Source organism: Bombina bombina, chromosome 7 (assembly GCF_027579735.1).
Source record: "Bombina bombina isolate aBomBom1 chromosome 7, aBomBom1.pri, whole genome shotgun sequence".
NCBI classification, from domain to species: Eukaryota; Metazoa; Chordata; class Amphibia; order Anura; family Bombinatoridae; genus Bombina; species Bombina bombina.
This window is the reverse complement of record NC_069505.1, coordinates 553911085-553937805: the sequence shown is the minus strand read 5'-3', so window position 1 is coordinate 553937805 and position 26721 is coordinate 553911085. Positions and strand designations below refer to the sequence as shown.

Genomic DNA, 26721 nt, shown 5'->3' with positions numbered 1-26721 from the left:
TGTATGAGAAGTGAGAGACATTGACAGTGGGACATTCTTATTTTCAAAGATACATTATTGGGACTTTAACTTTTGCCTTCAGTATAAATACAAATTGGGGTTGGTTCTGTAATTGTTCCCGCCTATATCCCGCCCATTTTTGTCCCTAATACCGCTGCTAATTTGACTAATAGAGCTGTGTGTATAAGTTTTTCCCGCCTTCTCTCATAAGCAAGTTGATTGGCTGTCACAGGTGAGAGAATTCCCCGCCCCTTTATCGGAAAAAAAGGTGAAACTCTGGCCAGGGCTGTATTTTAAGGTGTCGCTCCGATTGGTTAGCTCCGGGGGTGGGTGTGGTCACGTGTTTATAGTCGCTGTTTGACTCCTCCTGCCTTCAGGCTGCTGCGTCACTCGGGCTGAGGTGCGGCCCGAGTAAAGGAGGGCGAAGCGATCTTGTCCGGACATCCCCCCCTCCCGGGGAGTGGAGTGGAGGAGAGGAAGATACCGATCCACTGTAAAGGAAAGAAGAGGAGGAGGAGCCTGGGAGGAATCTGAGGGGACACCGGGGTGAGGGGAGAACCGTCTTGAGAGGAGCAGCCGAGGCCAATTAATAAGAAAGGCATTCAGACGCAGCAGAGGCCGTCTGCTTTGCAATACAAAAAAAAGCTAAATATTGGGGGATTAGGAGATAATTTACATAAACAATTCCTCATTCTAATCCCTTATTTAAATACACTTGTATAGTCAACCAGAATTCTTTTTTTGGGAGATAATCTAGTTATGAGGAAAACAATAGTATTTTACATTTTATAAATATTAATACATTGCTTTAATTTAGTTTGTTGCATGAATGATCAAAAACATAATTTTAGCATTAATAAATAATAATCTAGTGTAAATCTGGATCATTTGCTAAGAGCAATGTAGGAAATGGACTTTACTTAAAACAAATGAGGCAAAAATACAAAGAAACAAATTATTGCTCTAGATTTGCTGCAATATTTGGCTAGCGAGATACGTCAAGGATGTCAGTTGTTTATTATTTGAGGGGAGGAGGAAAATGAAATGGAAGATGGAATATTCAGTTTATGGACGACGCAAAAAGATGAAAGCAGATTGCACAAAGCAATTTGTTTCTTTTATTGTCTGATTTTTAAATAAAGTTTAAGTACTTTGAAATACAAATTACAATAATGAAAATAGCTAGGGCTAGAATGAGAAAGGAATAAATTGAGATGGGGGGGGGGGAAGACTGATCTTAGGTTTAAAGGAGAAGAGTTTGATACTACAATATTTAAAACTTAGCTTTGTAATTATAAGTGACATTTAAAGTGACAAACTGCTGGGTACAACTACCTGCTCCATGGTTACTACTCATGCTATTTTAATACATTTTTTTTTGTGTGATTTTTTTTTTTTTTTTTAAACAACTTTCCAATTTACTTCTATCTAATTTGTTTTGTTGTCTTGGTATCCCTTGTTGAAAATTATACCTAGGTAGGCTGCACTTTTATGCCTCATATTATTGGCTCACTAAACATGTTAACTAGCTCCTAGTAATACATTGCTGCTTTTTCAACAAAGGACACAGAATGACTCAAATTATATAAGTAAATTGGAAAGTTGTTTAAAATTGTATGCTCTATCGGAATCAAGAAAGATTTAGGGGTTCATGTCCCTTTAAATTACCTTCTGTGGCTCTGTCTCATTTTAAAGCCATGCTCTTATTTTAACCCTTTAAAGGTGCTTGATAGTGAAGATCTGTATGTTTGCACTAAGTGCCACCATCTTGGCGTTTAAGTATTCTCACCCTGTGGCAGAAGAGGTGCAGTTTCAGATTAGTGACATCTTTTTGACACGTCACAAGGAAAAATGTATCAAAATGACAGACAGGTGCCATTCGCAACATGCCATGCTATTATGTGAGTTATCATGTAGATCACCCCAAACACCATAGTGTCAGGGTGACATCGCCTGTCGCCGCTGCGGTGGTGGAGAGGATAAGGGAGCAGTTTCTGCTTCATACATTTGTGGTTGCAGACAAAAGCCTCTGACATCTAAAAGCTGAAAAAGTACTTGAGAAGTCTTCTCACTTTAGTTTTGAGTGCCCCAAAAAAAAAAGGCAAGAGATGCATTTTTTTCCATTGTTCTATAATATTGCAGTTGGCTTTTTTTTGTATCATTTAACTTATTATTTTTTATAAATAAAAATGTACAGTTATCAAAACTGGTAACCTCACAGATTTGAAAGTGCACAGCTTCTTTCATAGGATGCAGCAAGTACATAGGTTCCAAGCTGGCAGTGCCCAGTATAAAGACGCAGAGCTATTTAATTACAGTCTTCTGTAATGAGTTAAATTATGGAGTCGATTTATCAAACCCCTTCGACTGCAGGTTCTCACAAGAGAACCTGCAGTCCATATTTAACAAGCAGCGGTCATCAGACTGCTGCTTCTCTAACCTTTCGCCACCTCTTAGGTGGCGAATTTAAATCTCCCGGTCTCGTCCGACCGGGGAGATTGAAAGGTCCTGCCCATGAGTGATTGGCAAAGTTGTGTTCTTTTGCAATGCTGAATTCAGCCCGCCAGAGGCGAGCTGTGGTGTACAGGGGCGCGTATAAATCCCCCCCTAAGAAAACCGTTTTAAAGGGAGCTGTACCCAGCAGTATGTCAATTTAACACACAATTTTTAAATGTACATAAAAAAAATGAATGCAGATAATTAGAAAACAAGCATGGGCATATAATTGGTATCACAAGATGGCAAATTTCTGCAATTTAAAAAAAAAAAAAAAAAAAAAAAGCTTTTGCTATAATGCTTAATGTTATGGTAAACTTTCCTTTTGTATAGACAGATTCGGAATGTTAGACATTTTAGATGGATTTTAATTCATCAGTTCTAATGAAGATGCGCTATAACTTTTTAATGTAGTACTGAAATTCTAATATACCCCCCCCCCACTCCAGCCGTCTACCTCCAAAACAAATTTTTTTTTAAAAAATATTTTTGTGAGCAAACAGTTTGAATTATTCTCCAATCAACGCTCTAGCTACCAAAAAAATTGTCAGTGCCGTATGGCTAGATCACTGATTGGAGAACAATTCAAATTAACTTACAAAAAAAATTAGATTTGAAGTGGGCGGCCGGCCAGAGTGTGGTATTTGGCTTAATTTTTTTTTTTTTTAATTTTTATTGAGGTTTTAAAATAAGTAATACAAGCAAGTTATTACTCGAAATGTCGAGCCAAACACAAAATTGACAGATATTTACCATATAACATCTTCCATTCACACACAAATTGCTTGAATATATAAATACAAATGGAGCATTGAACCTCAGTTTTCTGATAAATTTTTAATGTATCACAGAAAGTCAAAGTCCATTTTCATTCATGAATTGAACTCCATCTAAGCTATAGCTAACATTCTGGATATGCTTATACAAAGGGTAAAATAATCTTAAAGTGAATCGTTCAAAAATAACAGATTTGAAATTGGGGTTACATTTTTCCCATTAATAAAGGACATAGATATGAAGTGGGGGGGGAAAAAAAAGTAAAAAAAATAAATTAAATTTCTGATATTATTGGGATATAAAAACTGATGGCCTCATCTGTTCCTCTCTCATTATGACAAGTTAAAAAAATATATACATATGTTTTATGGTGTTGCATGCACTGTGTGATTAGTCCCATGACTATTCCTTGTAAAATGATACTCAGTATATATCTGCAACATTTCATTACATTTTTCTTTATTTTCCTTTTTTAGGATATTAAAGGTGCAATCTTTAATTCTTCATGTGCAAAGTGTTTATTTAAAGGGATACTAAACCCAATTTTTTTTCTTTCATGATTCAGATAGAGCATGAGATTTTAAGCAACTTTCTAATTTACTCCTATTAATTTTTTCTTTGTTCTCATGTTATCTTGATTTGAAAAAGCAGTACTGTAAGCTTTAGAGCCAGACCATTTTTTGTTCAGCACCTGGGTAGCACTTAATCATCAAGTGCTACCCAGGTGCTGAACTAAAAATGGGCCGGCTCCTAACCTTTTATTACTGCTTTTTCAAATCAAGATAACATGAGAACAAGGAAAAATTGATAATAGGAGTAAATTAGAAAGTTGCTTAAAATTACATGCTCTATCTGAATCGTGAGAGAAAAAAAATTGGGGTTAGGATCCCTTTAAGGGATAGGAAAGTCAAAATTAAACTTGCATGATTCAGACAGAGTAGGTCATTTTAAGTCACTTTTGTATTTAGTTCTATTTTCAAATGTGCTTCATTCTCTTGGTATCGCTAGTTAAAAAAGTATACACACTTATTCTACACTAGTGGGAGCTGCTGCTGATTGGTGCCTGCACACATTTGTCTCTTGTAATTGGCTAACTAGATGTGTTCAGCTAGCTGCCAGTAGTGCAATGCTGTTCCTTCAGCAAAGGATAACAAGAGAATGAAGTAAATTGGAAAGTTGTTAAATTCTATGCTCTGTCCAAATCAAGAATAACAATTGGAGTTTCCTGTCCCTTTAAATTTGATTTAATGGGTATAATGTGTGTGTTTTTTTTTTTTTTTTTTTTTTTTTTTTTTTTTTAATATGACTAATGCTATTTTTGGCAGAATTATCTGTCGGTTTCTGTTTTATCATGGCCGGTATAAAAATATATTCTTTTGCATGGTGTGTGCGTTTTTTTTTTTTTTTTTTATCAAACCTTCTAAATAAACCATTCTTACTGTTCGTGTGCGTTTTTTTTTTTTTTTTATTTTTTTTTTTATTTGATTGCCAATGTTGAGGGATTGCACCTTTAATACATTTCTCAATTATTGAAATATTTTTGGCCCAGACATTTTTATTCAGGTTTCCATCTTTTTATTTTATCATATCTCTTGTAAACTTCACACTATCAAATTAATTTTTTTTTTTTACCCTTTCCGGTCCTATTAATGTTGACATATTGTGCCAACAGGTCTTATTTAATTATTTAGCGCAGATCCCCTTGTACTCAGCACCATATAGAAGTGTGATCCCCTTCTGCACACACATCACCCTTTACAGATGTGATCCCCCACTGCACACACAGCACCGTATACATATATAGCATTGCTATGGATGCTGTGGGGGTGGTGGCGGCTATAGGGTGCTGTGTGTGTGGGGGTGGGATCACATGAGTGCGGTCTTTGTGGTGCAGGAGATCGCTGTGTGTGTTTTCTGTGGGAGGAGTTAGTGTCAGTGGGGTTATGGCGGACCAGTGTGGCAGGCTGCGTGGCGTGAGTGGGGGTGTGTCTCTGTGATCATTGAAGGCTCTGCCTTTTTCTGTGTCCATGGGCAGTGGCTGGGCGGCTGTCATGTCGGAAAAACGGATACATTCTGACGTGACCGCAAAGGGTTAAAGGACATAAACTTTTTTTATGATTCAAATAAAGGAGTACGACTTATCAGTTTACTTTTTATCTAATAAGCTGCTTTCTCTTGGTCTTTTGTTGAAAAGCATACCTAGGTAGGCTCTAGGAGCAGCAGTGCACTACTGGCAATTAGCTGCTGATTGGTGGCTGCACATAAATGCCTCCTGTGATTGGGTCACCCAGTGTTTTCAGCTAGCTCCTACTCGTGCATTGCAACTCCTTCAAAATAGGAGCAAAAGATAATGAAGCAAATTTGATAATAGAAGTGACTTGTAAAGCTGTTTATAATTGTATGCTCTGTCTGAAACCTGAACAAAAAGAACTGAATGTCATGTCCCTTTAAGAACTGAACTGTAGATGACTATATGTTTGTCTTAAAGGGGCATGCATGGCTGCTGATAACATGTTGTAATGTACAAGAGTAGTGTTTCTCAATTCAAGTTCTCAAAGGGATATGAAACAAAATAATTATTATTTTTTCTATATTCAGAGAGCATGCGATTTTTAAAAACTTTCTATTTTACTTATATCATTTTATTTGTTCTTAGTATCCTCTGTTGAAAATCAGGGACATAAGCTCAGGAGCGTGCACGTGTCTGGAGCACTATATGGTATCAGTTTTTCATGAATGTTAGCATGTACAAGAGAACTAGATGGCAGTACTATTTCCTGCTATATAGTGCTCCAAACGCCTTCTTAGGCATTTCTTTAACAAAGAATATCATGGGAACTAAGCAAATTTGATCATAGAAGTAAATTTAGAAACACTAAAGAGCATTTTATTATTGTATAAACAGAACTATGACCAGCAATTGGCTATGGGCCAGTAATGTACTAAGTAGCTGACCATGGCCTGACCCTGGAGACTGCACATATTCGGTACCTAGATCAGTGAGGGCTAACCTTGGCACTCCTAATGTTTTGAAACTACATTTCCCATGATGCTCAAGTGGACTACAGAGAGGGCCTAAGCATCATGGGAAATGTAGTTTCAAAACATCTGGGGTGCCAAGTTTAACCATTGCTGTTTTATGAAAAGGGGGGAAAAAATTAATGATCTTATGCTGTAGAGCTTGTACTTTTTGCACTACTCGCGATGGAATCTGTGTGTTTAAAGGGGCACTAAACCCAATTTTTTTTCATGATTCAGATAAAGCAGCAATTTTAAGCAACTTTCTAATTTACTCATATTCAAATTTTCTTTGTTCTTTTGGTATCTTTATTAGAAAAAGCAGGATTGAAAGCTTTTAGGTTCAGCACTTGGGTTGCGCTTGCTGATTGGATAGTTAAATGAAGCCACCAATCAGCAAGTTCTATCCAGTGTGCTTAACCAAAAACAGTATCCCTTCAATCCCTGCAAAGGGGTCAGGTTAAAGGGACAGTCTACACCAGAGTTTTTATTGTATAAAAAGACAGATAATCCCTTTATTACCCATTCCCCAGTTTTGCATAACTAAACAGTTATATTAAAGGGATAGAAAAGTCAAAATGAAACTTGCATGATTTAGTGCATGCAATTGTAGGAAACTTTTAAATTCACTTATATTTTCAAATATGCTTCATTCTCTTGCTATCCCTTGTTGAAAAAGTATAAGCTAACGCTGTCTAATTGTGGAAAAACTGTCGCATGCATTCAGATAAGAGGTGGCCTTCAATTTCAAGAAATAAGCATATGTGCCTACCTAGGTTTAGCTTTCAACTAAGAATACCAAGAACTAAGCAAAATTGATTCTAAAAGCAAATTGGAGAGTTTTTGTAAAATGACATGTCCTATCTGAATCATGAAAGTTTAATTTTGACTAGACTGTCCCTTTAAGTCCTACTCAGCAGCAGCCGCCGCAAGCTTTGCAGTAGGGATGTGCAGTGGTGAAATGAATGCCAAAAATTGAGCTAATTTCGGTACCAGATATATTAGACTAAAAGTGCAACAATAAGCTGCACGCCACAGACTGCGGTCATTTGTAGCATTCTTTTCTTTAATCAACTCCAAATAAATGCACATCCCTACTTTACAGCTTCTAAGTTAAAGGGACACTGAATCCAATTTTTTTCTTTCGTGATTCAGATAGAGCAGGCAATTTTAAGCAACTTTCTAATTTACTCCTATTATCAATTTTTCTTCGTTCTCTTGCTATCTTTATTTGAAAAATTAGCCATCTAAGCTTTTTTTTAGTTCAGAACTCTGGACAGCACTTTTTTTATTGGTGGGTGCATTTATCTACCAATCAGCAAGGACAACCCAGGTTGTTCAACAAAAATGGGCCGGCATCTAAACTTACATTCTTGCAAATTAAAATAAAGATAGCAAGAGAATGAAGACAATTTGATAATAGGAGTAAATTAGAAAGTTGCTTAGAATTTCATGCTCTATCTGAATCACAAAAGAAAAAAATTGGGTTCAGTGTCCCTTTAAACACAGCCAGTGATTGGTCATGTGACTACTGCTGCTAGTTGGCTAACTGGCTGGTCCCTGCACAGGACAAACGGTTCTCTGTGGTGATTTATCTATGTGTTTAAAGGGACACTGAACCCAAATTTTTTTTCTTTCGTGATTCAGATAGAGCATGACATTTTAAGCAACTTTATAATTTACTCCTATTATCAAATTGCCTTCATTCTCTTGGTATCTTTATTTAAAATGCAAGAATGTAAGTGTAGATGCCGGCCCATTTTTGGTGAACAACCTGGGTTGTTCTTGCTGATAGGTGGATAAATTCATCCACCAATAAAAAAGTGCTGTCAAGAGTTCTGAACTAATTAAAAAGCTTAGATGCCTTTTTCAAATAAAGATAGCAAGAGAACAAAGAAAAAAATAATAGGAGTAAATTAGAAAGTTGCTTAAAATTGCATGCTATATGTGAATCATGAAAGAAAAAAATTGGGTTCACTGTCCCTTTAACCCCATTTGCAGGGGTAAACACATAGAATTGAATTGCAAATATTGGAGAAGTTACACAGTCTAAAAACTATGAACATGTAATTTTTGCACTACAATCTCTCTTTAATTGGGTTAAACGCACAGTTCTATGCACACGGAAGCTTTTTATTATTGCCCCTTTAAGTGTTCATTATTGCAAATTCCTTAAACACGCATCATTGGAAAGAATGGGTTACTTAAAATATAAATCCCAGATTTAGAAAATAAAACTGGATTAAGCTATTTTTTAAAAATGAAATAACACATCAACTTTAAAATGCACCGTAGTGTATTTTAAATCCTATTAAAAGCATTTCTGCAATGTAGTTTCAATAAAAACCAGCTACCATCATAAGCTATTACTACTTCAGTTATAATTTTTAAATTACATTTAGCTCACTACCAACATGTCTCTATAAGATGTGTGGGTGCGCTGCCTATACTTGCATCTGTGCTGGTGCTGACACTGTTATCTGCCACTTAGATCAGGGCTCAACAAATTTGTTCAAAATCTAGGAGCCAGAAACTTTTGGTATGAAATATAATATACAGTATATAGTATGTTCATACGCAATAAATATGTATATTCACTAGGGATGCACCGAAATGAAAATTCTGGACTGAAAATGCAGGATGCCCTTGGCCGAAAACCGAAACCGAAAATTACTTCCCCCCCCCAATTTATTTTAAAATAGTTTTTTTCTACAATTTTATTATAATATTAGAGTTTAATGAATCTGATATTAAAAATTACAAGCCAATAAAATAAATAACCACACTTTTATTGAAAGTGACAAACCGAAATTGGACAGAACATAAATAAAAAAAAAAAACCAATATAAATAAAAATCTGTTTCTGTTATATAGGACTAATTGTATTTAAAATCAATACAGTCTTCAGTTCTATGCAACAGAATCAGATTTAAGTTTTTTTTTTAACCAATTATCCAAATAAAATATAGTCCTAGAGAGATTTTATATCTATCTATGCAAAACAGTAAGGGCTAGATATATTACATTTGATTGGTAAGCTTTACCAATGCTTTGTGTGATTACATTTCCAACTCCATTAACCTTTTAAAGCCGCTATGCCGTTCTATTCCGTCATAATTACACTGGGCTTTAACGCCATTATGACGGAATAGAACGTCATAGCTAACGGCTGTCCTGAAGCCTTCTGTGCTTTCAGGATTTGATCGCGGTCTGGAGGGCGTTCCTAGGGTTGTAGGGACGCCCCCCAGAGGTGTGGTTTCAATTTGTCTACATCGGAACAGTTGTTCCGATGTAGGCACTTTAGCCCTCACACGAAAGGGTTAAAGTCTATATGAAGTTGGAAATATAATCAGAGGAGCATTGGTAAATGTTTACTAATCAAATATAATCTAGCCATATGTCAAGTAATGAACTCAAACAGCAGCTTTAGGCTAGCTTCATGCAAGTACTAACATTCTATGCTTACACAATTAACACGTAAGGCAAAGGGCCTCTAGTAATTTCTAAATTGTAATGTTTATATAAACGACATTTCCCATTTGAAAATTATTGTGCAAAATATTCAACAGTGCAAGAAACAGCAGTAAAACCAACAACAAGCTGTAAGCAAATGTAACCTCAAGAACAAATGTTTGCAGGGCTACACAATTTCCATGTAAATAAAATAACTTCACATATAGCAAATTGGACTTTAAAGGGACACTGAACCCAATTTTTTTCTTTCATGATTCAGATAGAGCATGTGATTTTAAGCAATTTTCTATTGTACTCCTATTATAAATGCTTGCTATCTTTATTTGAAAAAGAAGGCATCTAAGCTAAGTAGCCAACAAATTGTTTGTTCAGAACCATGGACAGTACTTGTATATTGGTGCTGTCCAATCAGCAAGGACAACCCAGTTTGTTCACCAAAAATGGTCCGGCATCTAAACTTACATTCTTGCTTTTCAAATAAACATACCAAGAGAATGAAGAAAATTTGATAATAGGAGTAAATTAGAAAGTTGCTTAAAATTGCATGCTCTATCTGAATCACGACAGAAAAAATTTGGGTTCAGTGTCCCTTTAAGTAAAAGTGTCAGGTTTCTTTTCAAGAACAAAAGTTTCTTAGCTTTCTCGCAGGAGAGACGGTTCCTCTTCTCATCAAGAACATGAGATGCTGCACTGAATAGTCTCTCACTCTCTGTGCTGGTACTTGGGGCAGATAAATCTGCGCAAGGAATGGAAAGCGTTCTTTGTTCATGCGCCAGTAGTCAAGGGGATTGTCGCTTCTGGCGATGGGTAGTTCAGCTAGATACATCTCCAGCTGTTGTGTAGCTGCGCTTGTTTTGTCACTGCTGTGGATCGGGGTGCTGCTTTCCTCTAGAATCTCGTCAAACATGTCAGAAAGAGACGGAGTGTGCTCATCACTTGTACATTGTGACCGTTTCTCTGGCACACTTTTCTCTGTGCTGTGCATCAAGTCTCCTTCCCCAGATGCTTCCATCACCATCAACTGTGCCTGTATCATTTCCCGTGTACGCTGCTTTTTCTCCACGTCGAAATAATGTTCTTTAAATCGAGGATCAAGTACTGTTGCAATGCAGTACAAAGGGTTGGACTCAGTGTCTTGAAAGCGTTTAACAGCCTCCAATAGAGTGCTTTTAGCCATTTTTATGCCATGGTTTGTTGTTTGCACCTCTTTTCCCAGCAGACTCTTCAGTGCTGCAATCAAGGGAATAACTTCAGCAACAGATGCGTTAGCTGAGCTTATTTCCTTGGTTAACTGTTCAAATGGAGCAAGAAGAGACACAATATTTTCAATTAACATCCACTGATGTGCACTCAACATGGCTGGCAGTTCATAATCTGCCATGTACGCAGCTAAGACTCGCTTTTGTTCAAGTAGACTTTGCAACATATAGTAGGTGCTGTCCAGTGAGTGGCTACATCTTGTTGCAGTCGTTTGGGTGGCATTACAAACTGTACTTGCAAAGCTTGTAATCGGGAATAAGCAAGTGTAGAAGTGACCCACATTTTTTCTCCCTGATGTCTGATATGCTGCGCTGACTCAGCACTCCATCATTCACAGCCAACTGCAGCGTGTGTGCTATGCACGGTATGCTATTGAGTCCACTATCCTCCATAGCCTTTACCATGTTCCCTGCATTATCTCTGACAATCAGATGCACTTTCGACTTGTCAATGTGCCAAGTTTCAAGCATGGTAGCTAAAGCCTCAGATATCACTGCTGCAGTGTGTGACCCAACAAACTCTTGTGTCTGAAGCAAAATAAGTTGCAATTTAAAATCGTCATCTATCCACTGCGCTGTTAAGCTGAGCATGCTAGTTGGACTTATGTCTGTGGTAAAACTTAAAGCTGGGACGTCTGTGGTCATAAGCTCATTAATTTGTTTTGAAACACGATCAAACATTTCAGGTAGACAGGTTTCTGAAAAATAACGTCTGCTTGGCAGTGTGTAACAAGGTTCAATATGTTGTATGAGCCTACGAAATCCTATGTCTTCCACAACAGAAAATGGCTGGTCATCTAAGGCAATAAACTCCATTACTTTCTCTGTAATGCCACGTGCTTTGGCACTATCATTTGTAAATTTCTTAGCATTTTCTTTGGCGACAGATGGTGTTGGCATGCTACTAGTAGTTGGGGTGCTTTTAAGCATTGTTGCTTTTCTGTACTCGTCATACTGAATTGTATGTTGTGTTTTCAGGTGGTGTAACAACCCTGTTGTGGAAAAGTTCCTTGACACTGTACCCTCTGAACAGCTGAACAAACACTGCAGACTGCAAATTTGATGTCCTTATCAGAAACTTTGAAATATTTCCACACAGCTGACATTTTAAGGTCACTCAAAGAAGACTATGCCTCAGCTATAGATTAAAAAAGGAAAGTGACTGACTGACTTAAATACATTAACTTTACTTTATTTATTTTAATATTTAATTTACTAATAAAAAAGGTACAACTACATACATAATATACACGCAGTGCAACCCAAAGCTGCTAGCTCAAATTTAAACTGAATTGAGGGGGTAAAAGACCGAAAATATAAGTGCATTAGGCTGATCTGGTCCAAAATTAAGGGACAGTATAGAATTTTTTTTGATATCATGAATCAGATAGGGCATGTAATTTTAAACAACTTTCCAATGTACTTAAATCATCAATTTTGCTTTGTTCTCTTGGTATTCTTAGTTGAAAGCTAAACCTAGGTAGGTCATATGCTAATATCTTAGCCCTTGAAGCCCACCTCAAATATGAATGCATTTTGACAGTTTTTCAAAACTAGAGGACGTTGGTTCATGTGTGCCATATAGATAACATTGTGCTCATGCATGTGGAGTTACCTAGGAGTCAGCACTGATTGGCTACTAAAATGCATGTCTGTCAAAAAAGCTAAAATAAGGGGGCAGTCTGCAGAGGCTTAGATAAAAGGTAATCAGAGAGGTAAAAATAAAATATATTAATATAACTGTGTTGTTTATGCAAAACTGGGGAATGGGTAATAAAGGGATTATCTATCTTTTTAAACAATAAAAATGCTGGTGTAGACTGTCCCTTTAACGTCAGTCTTTAGCGTGCACTGCACACTGGCAACTGATGTAATAACATACTAATTGTTCTAGTGACATGTTAAGCAGCTATAGATAGCACTATAGTATTTTATCAAAACTGCAGTACCTGACAGGCTGACCAAATTAATAGCTACAGTCCTGCTAGTGCTTAGCCTGATAGTGAGTGGTACTCAAGGGTGAGTCTTGGGTACTTGCTGCCTAGGTGCAGAAATATTTTATGCCGGCGCCGCATACCCCCACCCCACCCAATATATTCCAATAGATAAAACGCAGGCCAAAATTTATTGTACAGCTGCAAATCATCTAGTTATTTTAATAACATTGATCCACACTCTAACTTCCTCCAGTAATAGCTAATAATATATTTATAAAAATTGTATACTTATATTATACATGCGAACACACTCATGCATACATGTGATCAAACACACTCATACAAGTTCAACATATTACATACATAAACACCTACATTCATACACACTAAGCCCATATAAGGACAGCACAATATACATAGCTCCGTGTATAGTGTGCTGTATAGGGAAAGCACAGTCTATATATACACACAGTTCTGCAAAGTGTAAAGTGACAGCACAGTCTATACACACAGCTCTCTGTATGTATAGTGTATATAGGGGCAGTAAATTGTATACACACAGCTACCATAGTGTGTAGGGAGGACAGCACATTGTATACACACAACAACCTGTATAGTGTATTGAGACAGCACAATACACTAGGTAGCTGTGTGTATACAACCTGCTGTCCCTATTGACTATACAGAGGGCTGTGAATAGTGTATGTATAGGTGTTTCCAAAGCTGCTGTCTGTTGCAACTAGGGCTAGATTTATTAAAGCCCTACGGCTGCAAGTTCTCACAAGAACTTGCTCGCCTTCATTTATCAAGCAGCGGTCACCAGACCGCCGCTTCCCTAACCTCTTCACAAACCTCTAAGGTGGCGAAATTCAATCTGCTCGGTCTAGTCAGACCGAGGAGATTGACAGCTCCTGCCCGCGCGTGATTGGCTGTGCACGGGCAGAGGGCGGGATTGCACGCGAGCGCAGAATTGCGCTCGTGTGCAATGGCGAATACCTGCGGGTAATTTTGCTCCGCCACAGGCGAGCTGAGGCGTACAGGGGTGCATATACGTGCCCCTGTCCGCCTCAGCTTTAATAAATCTAGCCCTAAATGTATGGCCATCCCATTGCAGATGTTACATAGAATCTTCATTCTGCCCATATATTTGCCCATAAACAGTGCCCCACCATTTACTTATATCTGTGCCACTGGGATTTAGAAAGACATCTGTTTATTAAATAGCTCAATTTTACAATATGTTTTACAGTTAGACATTTCTGGCCAAAACTATTGATTGATTAAACTTTTTAATTGCAAAAAAAAATACAGAGCTGCACATTCACTTGTGATGTCTTCTGAAGGCAGCATTGGATCATTCTGGGTAAAATTATGACACATAAATGGGGATATTGTTACTTCTGACCTTTGATTCCCCTGTGCATTACATCCATAGTATACACTGATAATTAAGATTGAACAGTGAGGGACCCTTGCTCCTCTTGCAGATAACCTTACGGTATTATACAAGTTGAAGCCACAGTTAGCATTCTAGTTTCTAACTAGAGACGTTAGGCTCGCTGAGGACTCCGGGTATGTTAGATGCGGCGCGCTGAGGACTCCGGGTATGTTAGATGCGGCGCGCTGAGGACTCCGGGTATGTTAGATGCGGCGCTCTGAGGACTCCTGTTATGTTAGATGTGGCGCGCGAGGACTTCACTCCAGGGTGAACAGCTTCTCCGGGTACGTTAGATGCGGCGCACTGAGGACTCCACTCCAGGTATGTTAGATGTTGCGCGCAAGGGCTCCACTCCAGGGTGAACAGCTTCTCTTACTTCGGGCATATAGGATGCGGCGCACAAGGACTACAGGTATGTTAGATGCACCGCGCGAGGACCAGGGTTAAAATATGATTATAATAAGACGCGCAAGGGGGCAATAAGCTGGAAACTCAAAGTAATTTATTGGCTTATAATGCCCCACGTATTATTTGTGCTGAGGCATGTTGAAAGCTTGATGCTCTGGAAGACAAAAAAGTTCTATTACCAAATTGTATCTCAGATAATTTTCGACTGCTTTGCCACTCTTTCGGCTGAAATGGTATAGGATCATTTTCGGCCTAAAATTTCTGCGCATCCCTAATATTCACATATGCATATGTATGTGCGTGTATTTATAATATACAGTTAGGCTAAATCTGGAATACTGTGCACAGTTCTAGAGACCATATCTTCAAAAAAATATAAATAAACTAGAAGCTGTCCAAAACAGGGCTACTAAAATGGCACATGGTCTAAAATATAAAAACGTACAAAGAAAGACTGACCTAAATATGTATAGTTTAGAAGATAGAATGGAAAGAGGTGACATGATAGAATCCTTCAAATATATGAAGGGACTTCATAAATTAGAAGCTGAAAGCATTTTCCACAAAAAAAAAAACGAATGCCAAAACAAGTGGTCACAATCTTAACCCTTTGAGTGCTAAAGGGACAGTCTACACTCGTTTTAACATTAGCCTATACCTTAGATCGTGTTCAGATTTTCCTAGCTCACCCCCTCTACCCTAATGAGTGCTTTACAAACGGAGATCTCCGAAATCCAAACTTTGATTCGAGACGTTAAAAATGGCCGACAAACTCCGCCCATTCCCTTCTCCTCCTACCTTTAACTCCCCTTCTCTTTGGATCTCATACTCATGCACGTTCAACCACCTATGTCATTAACGTGTAAACGTGCTCCTATATACGGAAGTGATGTAGAGGAAGTCCGTCTGTAAGAGAAAGGAACGCTTTTCTATATACTTACACTGTGCATTAACTGTACACTAAATAAATGGATCTGTGTGCAAATTTCAAATAGATTTTGGTTCCGTTTTTTTCTGTTCCTCAGAAGGTGCGCATACGCGAAACAAAGAAAGCGCAATCCTGTTTTTTAATCGGTGATCTAATTTTGATTGGAGCTTTTCAAGGGAGAGAGTCTATGATGTAGTTAATAGGCGGAGCTGGTCGGCCATTTATAACGATTATAATCTGAGTTTGGATTAGGAATAACTCTGTTTGTGAAGCAGACTGGTTACGGTAGAGTGGGTGAGTTAGAACAATCAGAACTTTATCTAACGTATAGGCAAATGTTAATATGGGTGTAGACTGTCCCTTAAGCACTTTCCCACCTGGGTGCTAAGCTTTTTTAAAGTTTTTTTTTTTTTTTTTAAGTGCTTTACTTCCCTTTCTTGGGGGTCTGTAGCTGCTTTGATGCCTGAGATACAGGCTTCTAAGCAGCATGCCCCCTGCTCCTATACTTAACATTGTTAAGTATAAATAGTGTTCCGCGGTGACGTCATCACGTCATTGCGCGTGACGTCACCACGCATAACGTGAAGCCCCGGCGTTGCCTGTCACTATTCAGGTCCGATCGCCGGGGTAGGAGCGGGTGGGAGCCCCCAGATCTCCCTCAAGGTGGGAGAGTTCTAGCGACAGCTCTGAGCCGTCGTTAGCACGAGAGTGGGAAACTCTGCAACGGCTCAGAGCACTCAAGGGGTTAAAGGGACAAAAAAAAAAAAACAACACATTTTTCTTTCATGATTCTAATAGATTATAGATTTTTATACAGCTTTCCAATTTACTTCCGTTATCAATTTTGCTTCATTCACTTGGTATCTTTTATTGAAGAAGCAGCAATGCAAACCTGGAAGCTAGCTAAACACATTTGTAAGCCAATGAAAATGGGCATACAAGGTCAGCCACCAAACTGCAGCTAGCCCCAAGCTCCTGAGCCTATCTAGATATGCTTTTCAACAAAAGATACCAAGAGAATTAAGCAAATTATATAATAAAAGTCAATTGGAAAGTTGTTTAGCTCTATCTGATTCACGAAAGAAACGTTTTGGGTTTATGTCCCTTCACGTTATAGGGTAGCAGTTTCAGGAGAAATGTTAGAGAAAGGTTGATGGATTCAGGGAATTTCCATTAGGAAAAAGTAACGTAATATGGTTAGACTTGATGGGCCTCTTTGGTTCTTATCTACCGTAAAATTCTATGTTTCTATTTATTACACACACATTATATAATAGCCTAATATAAATGGGCTTTGTATTACATAGCAATGAGGTCTAGAAAGGATTTACCTGTGCCAAGGAGGTGAACCTATGGGGTCTTAGAGACTCTGAACCAGGGCACCAGGACTTCATTTTAAGGAGCCAGTAGCTCTCTGGTTCCTGGATTTGCTGAGCACTGACTTAGAGCATCTGAAGAATGCGTGTGTACAACTTACCAGTGAATTGGCAGCAAGTCTTGTGCCTTTTTAATAGTTCATGAAGATTTGATAAGTTTTAAATGGAAGAATTGTTGCATGTGAATATTTATTGCAAACATGCTTCTAATAATTTATTTGAAATTTAATCATTCTATCCTTAAATTTACAACACAGGAGAATCCAACACAAGCCCAAGTGGCTCAAGCTGTGGAAATTAAACACTTTGACATAGTAATGTAAAATGATACATCATATATATCATTATTTATTTTGTCCCCTTTTCCTGTGATTCCATTCTGAAATTGTGAGCTTTTCAGTTCCTACACTGTTATATTCCACACAGCCATTGGCTGCACACTCTAGTGACCTATTTATAACTGTCCCTAATTGGCCCCAGCAGAGAAGGTAACCTAAGTCACAACATGGCAGCTCCCATTGTTTTATAGACACTAAAACTTTACACTTATTTTGTCAATATATAACCCCTTAATGACCACAGCACTTTTCCATTTTCTGTCCGTTTGGGACCAAGGCTATTTTTACATTTTTGCAGTGTTTGTGTTTAGCTGTAATTTTCCTCTTACTCATTTACTGTACCCACACATATTATATACCGTTTTTCTCGCCATTAAATGGACTTTCAAAAGATACCATTATTTTCATCATATCTTATAATTTACTATAAAAAAAAATACAAAATATGAGGAAAAAATGGAAAAAAACACACTTTTTCTAACTTTGACCCCCAAAATCTGTTACACATCTACAACCACCAAAAAACAACCATGCTAAATAGTTTCTAAATTTTGTCCTGAGTTTAGAAATACCCAATGTTTACATGTTCTTTGCTTTTTTTGCAAGTTATAGGGCAATAAATACAAATAGCACTTTGCTATTTCCAAACCACTTTTTTTCAAAATTAGCGCTAGTTACATTGGGACACTAATATCTTTCAGGAACCCCTGAATATCCCTTGACATGTATATATTTTTTTTAGTAGACATCCCAAAGTATTGATCTAGGCCAATTTTGGTATATTTCATGCCACCATTTCACCGCCAAATGCGATCAAATAAAAAAAAATGTTCACTTTTTCACAAATTTTTTCACAAACTTTAGGTTTCTCACTGAAATTATTTACAAACAACTTATGCAATTATAGCATGAATGGTTTTAAATGCTTCTCTGGGATCCCCTTTGTTCAGAAATAGCAGACATATATGGCTTTGGCTTTGCTTCTTGATAATTAGAAGGCGGCTAAATGCCACTGCGCACCACACGTGTATTATGCCCAGCAGTGAAGGGGTTAATTAGGATATTGTAGGGAGCTTGTAGGGTTAATTTTAGATTTAGTGTAGTGTAGTAGACAACCCCAAGTATTGATCTAGACCCATTTTGGTATATTTCATGCCACCATTTCACCGCCAAATGCGATCAAATAAAAAACAAACGCTAAATTTTTCACAATTTTAGGTTTCTCACTGAAATTATTTGCAAACAGCTTGTGCAATTATGGCACAAATGGTTGTAAATGCTTCTCTGGGATCCCCTTTGTTCAGAAATAGCAGACATATATGACTTTGGCGTTGCTTTTTGGTAATTAGAAGGCCGCTAAATACGGCTGCGCATCACACGTGTATTATGGCTAGCAGTGAAGGGGTTAATTAGGTAGTTTGTAGGGAGCTTGCAAGGTTAATTTTAGCTTTAGTGTAGAGATCAGCCTCCCACCTGATACATCCCACCCCCTGATCCCTCCCAAACAGCTCCCTTCCCTCCCCCACCCCACAATTGTCCACGCCATCTTAAGTACTGGCAGAAAGTCTGCCAGTACTAAAATAAAAGGTATTTTTGTAATTTTTTTTAGCATATTTACATATGCTACTGTGTAGGATCCCCCCCTTAGCCCCCAACCTCCCTGATCCCACCAAAAACAGCTCTCTAACCCTCCCCCTCTGCCTTATTGGGGGCCATCTTGGGTACTGGCAGCTGTCTGCCAGTACCCAGTTTGCAAAAAAAAAACGTTTTTTATTTTTTTGACGTTTTTTTCTGTAGTGTCGCTTCCCCCCCCCCCACAGACTAACCCCCACCACCTTACTGATGTTTTTTTTTTAATATATTTTTTCTCCCCATTTTTTCATTTTTGTGCACTTTTTTTCTGTAGTGTAGCGGTTCCCACCCGCTCCCTCCCCGTGCACGCGCCTGCCCCCCTGTGTCCGTGCGCGCGTCCGTGCGCGCCTCCGGACATCCCCGCCCACGATCCCGCCCCCCTCCAGATCAGCAGGGCCATCGATGGCTGCCACCCACCTCCTATACCGGCTCCCACCCACCAACGAAAAGAGCCACCGATCTCCGGTGCAGAGAGGGCCACAGAGTGGCTCTCTCTGCACCGGATGGCTAAAAAATGTTATTGCAAGATGCCTTGATATCGAGGCATCCTGCAATAACCGTAAAGTAGCTGGAAGTGATCAGGATCGCTTCCAGCTGCTTTCCAGACCGAGGACGTGCAGGGTACGTCTTTGGTCGTTAACTGACTTTTTTTTGAGGACGTACCCTGCACGTCCTCGGTCGTTAAGGGGTTAAACAGCTAATGAAACTTTAAAAAATACATTTACATGTTATTCTCAGACTAATCTTTTCTTTGAATGCATCATTCTATATAGCATTTATTTAGTGTTTAAGAGACCAATCAACAGCTAGTTCCCAGTAGTAATTGTTGCTGCTGAGGATAATGTATACATGCGTTTCAACAAAGGATACCAAGAGAACAAAGTTCATTTGATTATAGAAGTGAATTTAAAATGACATGCTCTGTCTGAACCATGAAAGTTTAATTTTGACTTTCCCTTTAAAGGGACATCTTTAAAAATCTTTCATGGTTAATTTTAACAACTTTCCATTTTAGTTATATTATCTAATTTGTTTTGTTCTCTTGGTATCTTTTGTTGAAATGCATACCTAGGTAGGCTCAGGAGCTGCTGATTGGTGGCTGCACATATATGCCTCATGTTATTGGCTCCCCCATGTGCATTGTTGTTTCTTCAACAAAGGATACTAAGAGAATGAAGCACATTAGATAATAGAAGTAAATTGGAAAGTTGTTTAAAATCGTATGATCTATCTGAGTCATGAACACAATTTTTTGGGTTTCATGTCCTTTTTAAATATTGAACTTTGTGCTGCTGAGGGCCACACAAAAATCCCTTGGAGTTGTGAGGCAAATGTTCCTTTGGGACATAGTTGTGCCAGCACTGTTTGTTACATAAGTTTAGTCATGTCACATGTCAAAATTATTATTTTTTCTTGGCATAAACATGATACTTTAATAATTGTATTCACTTTATGATTTTTATAGTGTTTTCAGTATGTAGCATCATCCTTGTTTGTCTATTTAATCAGTAATCTTGTGATTGTATTTTTAAAACCATAAACTACAGAATATGTAAACTAAACAGTTTTACAAGATATGACGAGTCCACGGATTTCATCCTTACTTGTGGGATTACGCCTCCTGGTCAGCAGAAGGAGGCAAAGAGCACCACAGCAGATCTGTATATATAGCTCCTCCCACTCCAGTCATTCTCTTTGCCTGTGTTAGTGATAGGAAGAGGTAAAGTGAGGTGTTAGTTATAGATTCTTCAATCAAGTGTTAATTATTGTTAAATGGTGCCAGTGAGTACTATTTTCTCAGTGTGGAGCATCAGATGTTTCATGGGAACTGAGGAGTTTTTGATCTACATTATCACTCACTCCCCATGCTGGTGCTGCCCTGCTGATGGTCTTATACGATGTCACATAAGGCCCTATTTGTCCCCACAGATCTACAGGAGGTGATGTAAAGAGTCCTCTTATCGTGGGGGAACAGGTTCAGATCAGCACTACGGTATGTACAGTCTTTTTGTTTTCTGGGGAATGCATGGCTCAGAACAGACTTGACGTTCGCTGCTGCAGCTTAAGTGGGGTAACTAACTTGTAAACTATGTGTTAATTCCCTACCTGTTTTCCCTTATAACAGAATCTGTGTAAAACAGTGGGTTGGTGTTATCTGTGTAAAGTCAGTGGGTTGGTGTATGTGACCCGTTTGCACTAACAGGGTTTTGAGAACAATGACAATAACAGTGGTGTTTACATATGCAGGCTGACGCTGGAGATGTAAAAGAGGGTTGTTAATCCTTTATTTATATGTGGCATGGTTTAATTGGGGATCATATTGGCTTATACGAGTAAACTGTGGAGATCGGGTTTTTTCTTACGCGCCTTTTTTTGTATGTATACTGCCTACGAAGGGCGGGGCTACGTTTGCGTGCTTGATGCGCACTTGTTATTCCGATCTTGTACACGGAGGGCTCCGGTTGTTTCCTAGGTCCGCTTGGTTTAACTTAAAAGAGCTAGATCAGCAAACGGACTTAGGTAGTGGTTGCTTGAGGCATCTGGTTGGTGTGAGGTATGCGCCACAGCGGAGCTGTGGCTTGGTGCAGGGGTTACATATAGTTGTAATATAAAGGAGACTATATTAACCTAAGATTTATATATATTGGGAATAGCATCTGCTTATTGCTTGTTTGTTATCTTTTTTGCAGTAAAAAACTATATCGTTTCCAATTGCAGTACAAATTTATGTCATTTTAAAATTTAAAGGCACAGTACAGTTTTTCAAATTTAAAGACACAGTATTTTTTTTGTTATTTCTTATATCTGACACGACCAATTTTGCTCTTGTTTTTCTTTTTATCATGGCTGAATTATTGGTACAGACTTGTTCTATGTGCTTAGCTGCCAATGTGGAAGCCCCTCTTACATTTTGTCCCTCCTGTACTGAGAGGGCTTTACAATATTTCTTTAATGCAAATAACTCTAAGGATGCTTCTCAGCTTGATGAGACTCAGGGTATGCCGCAATTTTCTCCCAAAGCGTCACAGCCTTTAACACCTGCTCAGGCGCCATCAACTGCGTCCACCTCATTTACTCTGCAGGATATGGCGGCAGTTATGTCATCTACTCTTACAGAAGTTTTGTCGAAGTTGCCAGTGTTGCAAGGCAAACGTAGTAGAAGAGCGGACCAGGTGGTCCAGGCGACTTCTGACTCCTTGTTGGCGATCTCCAATGTACACTCCCAGGGCTCTGAAGTGGGAGGCAGGGAGACTCTGTCTGAAGGGGAATTGTCTGATTCAGGTAGTGCATTACCCCAGACAGATTCGGACGTAATGTCCTTCAGATTTAAGCTTGAACACCTCCGTCTGTTGTTGCGGGAGGTTTTGCTGACTCTGAATGATTGTGATGCCACCAGAGAAATTGTGTAAGATGGACAAATACTTAAAGTTCCTTCTTATTCTGATGTTTTTCCGGTTCCTAAGAGAATTTTGGATATTATTATACGGGAATGGGAAAGACCGGGTATTCCGTTTTCACCTTCCCCTACCTTTAAGAAAATGTACCCTATAGCTGACGCCATTCGGGATTCTTGGCAGATGGTCCATAAGGTGGAAGGAGCTATATCTACCCTGGCTAAGCGTACAACTATTCCTATTGAGGACAGTTGTGCTTTCAAAGACCCTATGGACAAAAAATTGGAGGGTCTTCTAAAAAAGCTATTTATTCATCAAGGGTTTCTATTACAACCGACGGCCTGCATTGTCCCGGTTACAACTGCGGCCGCATTCTGGTTTGATGCCTTAGAAGAATCTCTTAAAGGGCCACTAAACCCAAAATCTTTCTTTCATGATTCAGATAGAGAATAGAAATTTAAACAACATTACAATTTACTTCCATAATTTATTTTGCTTCATTTTTTAAATATCCTTATTTGAAGAAAAAGCAATGCAATGGTGAGCCAATCACATGATGCTTCTATGTGCAGCAACCAATCATCAGCTAGTGAGCATATCTAGATATGCTTTTCATCAAAGAATATCAAGAGAATAAAACAAACTAGATAATATAAGTAAATTAGAAAGATGTTTAACATTGCATTCTCTTTCTAAATCATAAAAGAAAAAATGTGGGTGGCATGTCCCTTTAAGACTGAGACTTCTTTAGAGGAAATATTGGATAGAATTAAGGCCCTTAAGCTGGCAAATTCTTTGTTACAGATGCCGCTTTCCAGATCGCCATATTGGCGGCTAAAAATGCAGGATTTTGCATTTTATCTCGCAGAGCCTTATGGTTAAAATCTTGGTCTGCGGATGTGTCCTCTAAATTCAAGCTTTTGGCTATTCCTTTCAAAGGTAAAACCCTATTCGGGCCTGACTTGAAAGAGATCATTTCTGACATTACGGGAGGTAAGGGTCATCTCCTACCTCAGGATAAGAATTCTAAGCAGAGGGGTAGACAGAGTAATTTTCGTTCCTTTCGAAATTTCAAGGGAGTCCCCTCTGCCTCTTCCGCTAAACAGGAAGGGAATTTTGCACAAGCCAAGTCCGTCTGGAGACCTAACCAGGCTTGGAACAAGGGTAAACAACCCAAGAAACCCGCTGCTGCTCCTAAGACAGCATGAAGGGGCGGCCCCCGATCCGGGATCGGTTCTAGTAGGGGGCAGACTTTCTCTCTTTGTCTCTCTTTGTCCAGGCTTGGATAAGAGACGTTCAGGATCCTTGGACACTGGAAATCGTGTCTCAAGGGTATCAGCTGGAGTTCAAAAATTCCTTCCCAAGGGGAAGGTTCCTTATTTCACGATTGTCTGTAGACCAGATAAAAAGAGAGGCTTTCTTACGCTGTGTAAAAGACCTCTCCACTATGGGAGTAATTTGTCCCGTTCCAATTCTGAAACAGGGGCAGGGATTTTACTCCAATCTTTTCGTGGTTCCCAAAAAAGAGGGAACGTTCCAACCCATTTTAGATCTCAAGAGTCTAAACAAGTTTCCCAGAGTCCCATCCTTCAAGATGGAGACTATTCGGACAATTCTTCCATTGATCCAGGAGGGTCAATATATGACTACCGTGGATTTAAAGGATGCATACCTTCACATTCCTATCCACAAAGATCATCACCAGTTTCCTAAGATTTGCCTTTCTGGACAAACATTTTCAGTTTGTGTAAAAATAGAAAGTAGAAAGAGGGCGCCACAATAGCGTGATACCGTCTGGATATGTAGGTATAGATATAAGTCTATACCTACATATCCAGACGGTATCACGCTATTGTGGCGCCCTCTTTCTACTTTCTATTTTAACAGTTGTTCCACACTCTCTGGGATCAAGAGGAGCAGCCTTACTCACGTAACAGGAGGATACCTTTATCCCTTCAATTTACCACCAGTTTATGGACATTAAACAGGACTTATACGGTAGACTTGATCTACTATACTTTAAGTGTATCACCTGGTTTTATATTGAATATTGCTTTTTTATATTTTAAATATCAGCGCTCTTTTATATCCCTTTATTGGGATATGTTCATTTTCAGTTTGTGGCTCTGCCCTTCGGGTTGGCCACGGCACCCAGGATCTTCACAAAGGTTCTGGGGTCTCTGCTGGCGGTTCTCAGACCGCGGGGCATTGCAGTGGCACCGTATCTGGACGATATTCTGACCCAGGCGTCGTCTTATCAACTGACAAAGTCTCATACCGACATGGTTCTGTCCTTTCTAAAGACTCACGGGTGGAAGGTGAATCTAGAAAAGAGTTCACTAACTCCACAGACAAGGGTTCCTTTCTTGGGAACTCTAATGGATTCTGTATCTATGAAAATCTTCTTGACGGAGGTCAGAAAGTTAAAGATTCTGAATACATGCTGAGCCCTTCAGTCCAATCCTCGGCCATCAGTAGCTCGGTGCATGGAGGTAATTGGATCATTCCGTTTGCTCATTTTCATCTCAGACCTCTATTACTGAGCATGCTCAGACAGTGGAATGGAGATTATGCAGATTTGTCTCCTCAGATAGAGCTGGATCAGGAGACAAGAGACTCGCTTCTTTGGTGGTTGTCGCAGGATCATCTGTCCCAAGGGACGTGCTTCCGCAGACCCTCATGGGTGATAGTGACAACGGATGCCAGTCTACCAGGTTGGGGTGCAGTCTGGAATTCCCTGAACGCTCAGGGAGTGTGGACTCGGTCGGAGTCTCTACTTCCAATCAATATTCTGGAATTAAGAGCGATATTCAGTGCGCTTCAGGCTTGGCCTCAGTTGGCTTCGGCCAAATTCATCCGGTTCCAATCGGACAACATCACGACTGTGGCTTACATCAATCATCAGGGAGGAACAAGGAGTTCCTTAGCGATGACAGAAGTATCCAAGATAATTCGGTGGGCAGAGGCTAACTCTTGTTTTCTGTCAGCAATATACATCCCAGGAGTGGACAACTGGGAAGCGGACTTTTTGAGCAGACAGACGTTTCATCCGGGGGAATGGGAACTCCATCCGGAGGTCTTTGCCACTCTGATTCTCAGGTGGAGCAGACCGGAATTGGATCTGATGTTGTCTCGTCAGAATGCCAAGCTCCCAAGATACGGATCCAGATCAAGGGATCCTCAGGCCGAACTGATAGACGCCTTGGCAGTGCCTTGGTCGTTCAGCCTAGCTTATGTGTTTCCACCGTTTGCTCTCCTTCCCCGGGTAATTGCTCGGATCAAACAGGAGAGGGCTTCAGTAATTCTAATCGCTCGTGTGGCCGCGCAGAACTTGGTATGCGGATCTGGTGGACATGTCCTCTCTGCCACCGTGGAAGCTTCCATTGAGGCAGGACCTTCTCATTTAGGGACCCTTCCATCACCCGAATCTAGTTTCTCTGCAGCTAACTGCTTGGAGATTGAACGCTTGATTTTATCTAAGCGAGGGTTATCTGATTCGGTCATTGATACCTTGATTCAGGCACGTAAGCCTGTTACTAGAAAGATTTACCATAAGATATAGCGTAAATATCTTTACTGGTGCGAATCCAAGGGCTACTCATGGAGTTGGGTTAGGATTCCCAGGATTTTAGCTTTTCTCCAAGAAGGATTGGAGAAAGGATTGTCAGCAAGTTCCTTAAAGAGACAGATTTCTGCTTTGTCTATTCTGTTACACAAATGTCTGTCAGATGTTCCAGACGTTCAATCTTTTTGTCAGGCTCTAACTAGAATCAGGCCTGTGTTTAGACCAATTGCTCCTCCTTGGAGTTTGAATTTAGTTCTTAATGTTCTTCAAGGGGTTCCGTTTGAACCTATACATTCCATAGATATTAACCTCTTAAGGACATATGACGGAATTTTTCCGTCATAAAACAATTGAGCAAACTGAAAGCTGTGTCCTTAAAGGGTTAAGTTGTTATTTTGGAAAGTTTTATTTTTGGTTGCTATTTCTTCTGCTCGCAGAGTTTCTGAGCTTTCAGCTTTACAATGTGATTCTCCTTAGCTTATTTTCCATTCTGATAAGGTGGTCTTACGTACTAAACCTGGTTTCCTTCCTAAGGTTGTTTCTAATAAGAATATTAATCAGGAAATTGTTGTTCCTTCCTTGTGTCCTAACCCTTCTTCTAAGAAGGAGCGTCTGTTACATAACTTAGACGTGGTTCGTGCCCTGAAGTTTTACTTGCAGGCGACTAAGGATTTCCGTCA

The 26721-nt window shown here is 39.2% G+C and overlaps 1 protein-coding gene across 1 annotated transcript in view; it reads left to right on the top strand.

The window, feature by feature from the left end:
• The first annotated feature begins 401 nt into the window (after positions 1-401).
• Positions 402-26721, top strand: part of PHF1 (PHD finger protein 1) — a 243503-nt gene continuing 217183 nt past the window's right edge. Inside the window, exon 1 of the mRNA XM_053689556.1 lies at positions 402-546. The gene's annotated coding sequence lies outside the window, so the exon portion shown is untranslated. The remainder of the gene's footprint in view (positions 547-26721) is intronic.